This window comes from Xenopus laevis, chromosome 3L (assembly GCF_017654675.1).
Source record: "Xenopus laevis strain J_2021 chromosome 3L, Xenopus_laevis_v10.1, whole genome shotgun sequence".
In the NCBI taxonomy this organism is placed as follows: Eukaryota; Metazoa; Chordata; class Amphibia; order Anura; family Pipidae; genus Xenopus; species Xenopus laevis.
In genome coordinates, this window is record NC_054375.1 from 154105165 (window position 1) to 154114192 (window position 9028).

The 9028-nt window shown below is 40.4% G+C and overlaps 1 protein-coding gene across 1 annotated transcript in view; it reads right to left on the bottom strand.

Annotated features, from left to right (window-relative positions):
• LOC108711765 overlaps positions 1-9028 on the bottom strand; it is a 79871-nt gene that overhangs the window by 28942 nt on the left and 41901 nt on the right. The window lies entirely within an intron of this gene.

The window sequence follows — 9028 nt, forward strand, 5'->3', positions numbered from 1 at the left end:
TATACACAGGTGCCATAAAACACATGCGTAACTGACACATAACATTTACTAGTTTCTTTTTACATTGGGTGGGGGGTAAGATGGGTTGGTGTGCTGGGGGTGGGGGTTCTGTGCTGGAACTTTTAGGGTTATGTGTGCTATGATTGGGGGGTCCTTCCTCTGGATCAACTGGCAGGTTCTTTATAGCTGTAACGCCAATCTGGGCTATCCAGACCACAGATAGTTAATATCCAGCTAAGGTAGGAGCTTGGGTTATATTGGACTCTCTCTTCAGGATCTGGGCCTTTGCTACGTGGAAGCTTTCCGTCTAAGGTGTAGTGCAACTACCACACTCTACTGTGCATACAAAATGATTGGGCGCCAGGAGGTTCTTATGATGCAAACAATGAACTGTTTATTAGTCATAGACAATGTCCCCAGGAGACTGGCAGGCTCACAAAGAGCTCATAGATAGAGACAGTATATGTAGAGACACATATAACTCACACAGAGCTTCAGGTAATAGGTATTTCAGCTCAGGAAGGACATCCATTAGGCATTTGTAGTAATTCAGTACGACATTCCCATCCAGTACACTGTTCATGTGTCACGATCGGCACCCAGAACCAATGCTAAGCTTCCTGGACTCGGCTTTTGCTTCCACCTTTAGGGCTAGTCCACACGGGGAGATAGCCACGCGTTTGCGGTCGCGGCGACAAAGCGCCGCGCCAGTCGCCGCGACCGGCGCAGGCGACAGTCGCCGCGACCGGCGCAGGCGACAGTTTTGTATGGGCGCCTATGTAAAAACGCCTGTGCTAACCACACGAGGCGATGTGCTTTTCAACAGTCGCCTGAAAATGCCTCGCCAGGCTTTTTCAGGCGACTGTTGAAAAGCGCATCGCCTCGTGTGGTTAGCACAGGCGTTTTTACATAGGCGCCCATACAAAACTGTCGCCTGCGCCGGTCGCGGCGACTGGCGCGGCGCTTTGTCGCCGCGACCGCAAACGCGTGGCTATCTCCCCGTGTGGACTAGCCCTTAACAGCCGCTTTTCACCTCAAGAGGAGCCCTCGGCTAATTGGATGCTGCCAGGTCTTATAAAGAGAGGAGCCAAGCTAAGGGTTCTGGGCAGAAGATAACAGTTCAAGGGTCAGGCAAATGTGTGGTCAGACAGGCAGAGGTCGGTTCAGGCTGAGTACAATCAAGATCGGACAGGCAAGGTTCAAAACCAGAAGATCAATCAGAATGGTCAGATAACGGAGTGGAGAATTGTCGGATAATCAGGCAAGGGTCAGGATCACAGAAGTCAGATTAATCAGGCAGGCAGGGGTCAAAACAGGAATCAGAATACCAGAATACACAGAAACAACACCAAGGAACTCACTAAGTAGAACCAAACAACAGGCAAAGATTACAGTGTAAAGGCCCCTTTAATACTATTTGAATTTTGCGCCATTGCACCCTGACGTAATCACAAGAGCGTCAATGCGCATAGGAAACCAGGAAGTGCGGTCCGTGGGCACCCTAAGGAGATTCATTAACCTGCAATAATTTTGTTGTCCGGCCCCCGTGATTTCTAATGGTGGCCCTGCCAAACACTATAGCTTCTAGGGCCCGACAGCAAAATTCTTTTTAACAGAGAATCCATTCCCTGTTTAGTAATATCTCCCTTATAGCGTTTAACTCCTATTGGGGAGAAATTAAAGCCAAAACATTTCCCCCCATTTCTTTGGTCATTCTACCACAATATTTCTACTTCTCATTTTTAGTTCCAAGCAAAGACAAATAAGGAAATATGGTGATGAAATGAATTTGAAATGCAAGTCTGGGAACCTGTATTTTTGTCTTTTGTCTGTGTAATAAAATCAAACCAAAAATCTATGCCAACATTTGTTTTTTACCTCATGTCTTAAGCACAATTCAGCAGGAACAGCCCCTAAGTTGACTCATAACTTCTATATCGAGATCCCATAAAACTATAGAAAAGCATATGTGTGTGTGTTTCTCTCTGTCTGCAGTGGCCATTGGCTCAAAGTGAAGCTGTGGCTTAGTTGGTTAAAGTGTTTGTGTTGCAAACTGAAGATTCTGAGTTTGATGCTGAGCAGTGTCTGCTTTCTTTGCTTAAGTTCTGCAGAGGATAGACTTTGCCAGTGTAACCATGCCGGCTCTTTGTACTTGTGTGCCCATAAAGACACGGTTCTACTGAAAACTGGAGGCTCTTTTGCATACAGACGTCTGCCCCTTGGAAAGTTTATGCCTTCCAACCAAGCAAAAGCAGATTTCTCAAAGTGTAGATCTGTGGCTTATGTTAGTTAGAGGCACTTTTTTATTCTTTCCCAGAATGATGTTCCTTGCACTCTCGGAACATGAGAAAGTAGCTAATCTTGCAGAAGCTTGAATGGAAAGCTTGCAGCTGAAGACTCAGTCGGCATTGTATTGACAGCTAGAAAAGGTAAAATGTTGCATGGTGGCTGGCATTCCTTGGTAACAGAAGCAGAAATGATTGGGTTGTTGATTTGGTTTGCTGCAAATGAGCACTCTCAGCACCTGCCAAGCAGCAAGGCTCAAACCTAAACCAAGACTTTGCCATGAACTGGAATGCAGAGCTCACAAATGTGCTTCAATTAAAATTGACCTTTCTTATGGTTCGCATTTCTTTGAATAATGTGTAGCACAGGGAATTAACCCAGCTCCAGCATGGGCAGGTTGATGGCAAGTAAAAGGTTAACCTCACCTGCCGAGCGTTTTTTGTTGATTGCGGATGTAGTATTGGAATGGTTACACCGCACACCTGGAACTTTACTCACTTTTTCTGCTTTAGTGGTGCTGGTTATCCTCCGGCCTGACGAGCGAATATTTACATGCATAAATTTGAGCATGAATTTATTTTTTCGCACCCTGTATATAGTAAATACGTCGACATGTGGTATAGATATGTGGACGACATGTTCATGGTTTGGACAGGTACAAGAGAACTATTGTCTGAATTCTATAACTACATAAATACAGTACATGACACAATTAAATTTACCATGAATGTGGGTCCAAACGTAGTAAACTATTTGGATGTAAAGGTTACCCATGAAGGGGGGACTTTTACAACCGATTTGTATAGAAAACAAACAGACAGAAATAACCTCCTACACAGAGAAAGCTATCATCCAGCAGGAGTAATGAAAGGGTTACCAAAAAGTCAGTTCATCAGAGCGAGACGAATCACCTCGTCTGATGAACTATACAAAGAACAGGCAGACATAATGATAAAAAACTTTAACCAACGAGGATATGATAGAAGGGAGTTAGAAAAGATCAAAGAAGAGGTATTGGGTATAGATAGACTAGAATGTTTAAAAGTGAAAGAAAAAATAAATAGAAAGAAAAAACAAAATTTAACATACGTGACAACATTTGGTCCCCATTCAACCTTTGTAAAGAAGGCGATACTACAAAACTGGCCCATTTTACAAAAAGATAGAGTATATGGCAAACTTTTTAAGGAGAAACCTCTATTTAGCTTTAAGAGGGGTAAGACAATTTCTGATGGGATCATCAGAACTGACTTAGGGGAGAAACCCACCCATAAAAAAGTTTCTAACAAAAGTGGAACCTTTCCCTGCCATAGCTGTGGACATTGTAGCGGGGTGATTAAAGGAGATATATGCAAACACCCGAGCTCAGGACATGATATAAAACTCAAATCTTTTTCCACATGTGATACGGAAGGTGTAGTATATTTATTAAAATGCCCCTGTGGATTAGGATACGTGGGCCAAACATCTAGATCTTTCAAACTAAGAATGTATGAACATAAAAGTGTCATAAGAAATTTTAAACCAGAAACAAGTGAGGTTAAAGGGAAAGAAAAAGAGAAATATAAGAAAGAAACACTACTAGCAAAACATTTCTTTGAAATGAAACATAACATATCGCAGTTAAGATGGCAAATTTTAGAAGTGGTTTGAAAGGATAAAGGCAATGATTTTAAAAGGAACCTTTTAAGACGTGAGGCCTTTTGGATATGGCAACTCAAAACGCTAACTCCAAAGGGTCTCAATGAAAATTTCAGTTTGGCATGTTTTTTATGATTATAACATACTCATTCTCCAGAGTGTCTTAACCCTAAATTTCTTGTCCTTTTTATTCCAATTACACTTTTTGATACAATGTTTTTATCCCTCTATTTTTTCACAGAAATGAACAGTCAGGGGATAGAGAGAAAATAATATTAACAACAAAGGTAGAAAATGATTCACTGACTAAATGGATTTACTGTTTGAAAACAAAAGGTATGGGTGGAAGTATAGGGCTGTTTTTACTAGGGGAATATCACAACAACTTATAAAGTATTTAATATTTTACTTTTTTGTATAAGAGAAAATCTCACGAGTTATTAATCACTGTTTATACACTACGAGAATTTTTAAAAAATTTTGAAACCCAGATGGGGAAATATAAAAAGATGTTAATTAGATCACATGTAACAATGTAGGCGGAGCTAAGCCTATAAAGGTGTTTTTTCACATTTAAATGTATATCCTGACGAAGGGAGGTTGTACCCCCCGAAACGTTGATATTGGTGGTTAATAAAAATTAAAGAAAACTGCAGAAAATTGGTGTGTGCGGATCCATAATTGAGATTGCGGATGTAGGCCCGGCTGGTGAAGTGATTTCAATTTTGATTGGTTGAATCCGGTCACGTGACGGAACCTGTAGGGTATAAAAGACAGGTGCTTACCGGGATTCAGGTTCTTCTGCGAAAGTCATCAGTGGAGAAGGTCTGCGACAGAAGAGATGAGCCCCGGCATGGACGTCCTTCAATGGATGCGGAACTTCGCCAGTGATGAGGATCTTCGTCGGCTTCTTTAGAACAGCACCTGGGACCCGTGCGCCAACATGGAAGTGATGGACGACGTGGATGTGACGTCGGAGGAGGCGGCCAGCGTGACGGAACGTGAGACGGAGCCAAATCAGCTTCAAGCAACTAGGAGTCGGATCCTGCGTGGAAAGAAGAGTGCTGCCACAACTAAGAAGATTCCGGCGAAGAAGCCAGCAAAGAGGAGCACCGCAGCCAAGCAGCACACAGCAGCAGAATGGCAATCTATATCACCACCAAGACAAGAAACAAGAGCAGAGTTTCCTGTGAGGTCCGGCACACCAAGAGGAGAGGTAGCGGTTCCAGGGGCACTTACTCAGGCCGCTGTTGCAAGTGGGCCTAAATACATAAGAGCTGTAACCACAACTCAGGAACCGCTACCCTCTACATCTACAGCCCCATCAACAGCACATCCAGGACCAGAGAAACCAGCACAGTCGGCGAAGGCAACACAAGGCAAGGATGTCGCGAGTGCGTTAGGTAATGTAGAGCTACTAACTTTTAGAGAGGCGATTAACTCGCTCTCGGCATTAATTAATAATATAGCTCCTGCAATAATTCAGGTTCAAAAGTACCTGAAGTATGTTTAAAAGATGCAGTAATATGTAACACTACACCATTGGGCCTACATCTGTCAGCCAGTGTAAAGGAAAAAATTATTATGGGGGAAATACATGGAAATTTTGTCTTTAATTCCATCAGCCAAGGATTTTACAATTAATAAAGCAGGAAGACAGAATGTAATGACTAAGAAAACCCCCCAACTTGGACCACAATTGTTTAAACATATTGACATTATCCTTGAAGCTTACAAAAGTTATGGGGGATTATCTTGGTATTTCTATGACGACAGATTTAGACAAAAAACGTCAGTCCACCCAGAAGTCACTTGGGGAAAGAAAGATGTAGATCTTTGGTTAGGAATGTTAGCTCCTAGACCTCCTCCTGTCGCTAATGGCACAAGTAAAAATCCAGCTGCCAAACCAAATTGTTGTTGGGCGTATAATGAGTCAGTGTGTAAATGGCAGGCTAATTGTAGATATAAACACGAATGTTCTATTTGCAATGGTAATCATCCTTCCTTTCATTGTGCAAGAAAATACGCAGTTAACCTTAAAATGTCAAAAGAGCAGCCAGGCAAAATTGACAACCCCCGCTAGCTGGTTAAAAATGTTGCCTTGGCTAGAGCTCTATCCAAACCAGCAGATGGCCATACTAATTAGACAAAGTTTTAGTGAAGGTTTTCATATACCCACTGAGAACATTAAGACATCTATATGTGTTTATGACAATTTGAAATCTGCTTATTTACATGAGGAAGTTGTTAGGAATAAGATACAAAAGGAGTTGGAATTGGACAGGATTCAAGGTCCTTTTAATGAATTTCCATTCCAAAGGTTCAAAGTGTCACCTTGGGAGTTGTTCCTAAAAAAGAAGTTGGCGCATTTAGGTTAATTCATCACCTATCATACCCTTGCAGTGATTCTGTGAATGATGGAATTGATGATGATTTGTGTTCGGTTTCTTACACTTCTTTTGACCAAGCCTTAGATATTCTTAGGGAATGTGGGCAAGGAGCTCTTATGGCTAAATCAGATGTGGAATCTGCATTTCGATTATTGCCAATACACCCAGACTGCTATTGGGTATTGGGTTTTCACTTCGATGGAAATTATTATTACAATAAAAGGCTACCTATGGGTTGTGCATTATCATGTTTTTATTTTGAGGTTTTTGCCAAATTCATTGAATGGGCTGTTAAGTTTGAATCTTGATCTTCTTTTGTTATACATTATTTAGATGTTTTTTTGTTTATTGGTCCAAATGCAACAGAAAGTCGCTGTCACTTGTTGAGAGTTTTTATGTGGATAGCAAAGGAGTTTGGTGTGCCGCCATCAGAGGAGAAAACGATAGTGCCTACGACATTAATACAATTTCTGGGTATTGAAATTGATTCGGTTAAGATGGAATTTCAGTAGAGAAATTGGAGAAATTGAAACGGTTAATTGCTCAAGCATTACTTGTTAAGAAATTAAAGCTGAATTTCAGTCTTTAATTGGTCATTTGAATTTTGCCACACGCATATTACCTATAGGCAGGGTCTTTAATAGAATAGTTAAAAATCCTAACTTTCACATTAGAATCTCGGCTGAGACAAAAGAGGACTTGAAGGTCTGGCAGCAATTTCTGAAGTATTTCAATAGAAAGTCATGTTGGCAAAGGGAATTTGCCGATAGTGATAGTTTACAGTTATTTACTGATGCAGCGTCTTCAGTGGGCTATGGCACATTTTTTGAAGGTCAGTGGAGTGTAGGTACTTGGCCTCAAAGTTGGGTAGATGCAGAACTTACAAAATAACTGGTGTTACTAGAATTATTTCCTATAGTGGTGGCAGTAGAAATTTGGGGTCACATACTTGCAAATAAAAGAATACTTTTTAGAACAGATAATTTGTGAGTTGTTCAGGTTATAAATAACTTATCTTCAAAGTCCTTGCCAGTTCTTAAACTTTTGAGGCATTTAGTGTGTAGATCACTACAAAATAATATTTAGTGTAAGGCTAAGCATATAAAAGGAACTCTCAATACAACTGCTGATTCTCTGTCTCACTTACAGTTTGGGATATTCTGGGGACTAGAGAAATGAGCGGAAGTGCAAGGAACGGCATGTCCAGAGTATTTTTGGGATTTGGTTTGGTGAAACTGAAGGAAGCAGTGATTAATTTGTTGTCGGAGAAGACTTTATCGCAATATATATATGACTGGAAGACTTGGGATAGATTTAGACCCCAGAGTCAGTTCACAGACTATACATCAGAATCTGAATTATTTTTGTATTTCTTGTCAAAACACATGGAATATCAGAATAGTGTCGCCACTTTAAAAAGGAGAGTTGCTGGAATACCATTCTTCCTGAAACTTATGGGTAGGATGGACTTTACTAAAACACACTTAGTAAAACAGATTCTAAAAGGTTTAGCCAGGAAAAACAAATCTGTTGATACAAGGAAACCCATTACTATTGAGTTATTAAATGAATTGATAAATGTTTTACCTGAAGTTGGCGTGAATGCTTATGAATGTATATTGTTTAGAGCTCTATTTATACTTTATCCTTTTTTGCAGCATTGAGGGTAAGTGAGGTTGTTGCCCCATCCAAAATAAAAACGGGAGGTCTAAAGGTTGAGGATTTAACCATTGTTGAAGGGAAATTGAAAATAGTGGTGAACAACTCCAAGACTGACAAGAAGGCAAAAGGTTTGATCTCATGACTAGGCCCTTTGTGCAATAATAACTTATGCCCAATTAAAGCTTTTAGAGAGTTTGCAGCCATTAGGCCAAAAGTTACAGGACCATTTTTTCTTCACCAGGATAGTAAATTTGTTTCGAGATATCAATTTGCCAGCATGCAGAAAATGTGCTTACAAAAACTGGGCATTCCTACTGAAGGCTTCAAGACACATTCATTTCGTATAGGGGCGGCTACACAGGCTGCTCTGTTGGGATTGAATGAGAACACCATCAAAACAATAGGTCGTTACGAATCTGCTAGATACAAAATGTATGTTAGACCATATATGGTTTAAAATGTTGTATTTTTTATTTTAGGCCCTACGATCAAGATCTGGATACTGGGACATTTGTTTATTTTTTGGGCAAAAAACAGCAGGCATCAGATCATGCAGAATTTGCTTACACCATGTGGAGGTTAGCTGGAGCATGTCTGAGCTTTATACTTGTATGACTATAGAAACATGGCTTTGCTTAAAACGCAAGGCTTTTTTCCAGTAGAAAATGGACTTAGCCATAGGGAAATGTGATCCTATGGGTCCCTACAAACGTATGCCAGTGGTACTGTAATAATAATAATAATAATAATAATAAAACCCCATGCAGCAATAATTCAGTCAGCAATTATATGACAAAAATACAACACAGTTTTCAGGTAGGAACTAGAATCATACAATATTTAGTTTGGGCAATCAGATATATGCCAACAATCTACAATCTATGGCAGGGTAGACTGGTTCTTGCACATTAAAAAATAAAATTACCATTGGATTGATGCAAAATGGACTTCTGCATATAAGTAGTCCAAACAGAGTCACAACAAATAAGTGAAGGGAGGGGTTGTTTATACAGAGCTCATTATTTCTAGTTATTAGAAGTAATTATATG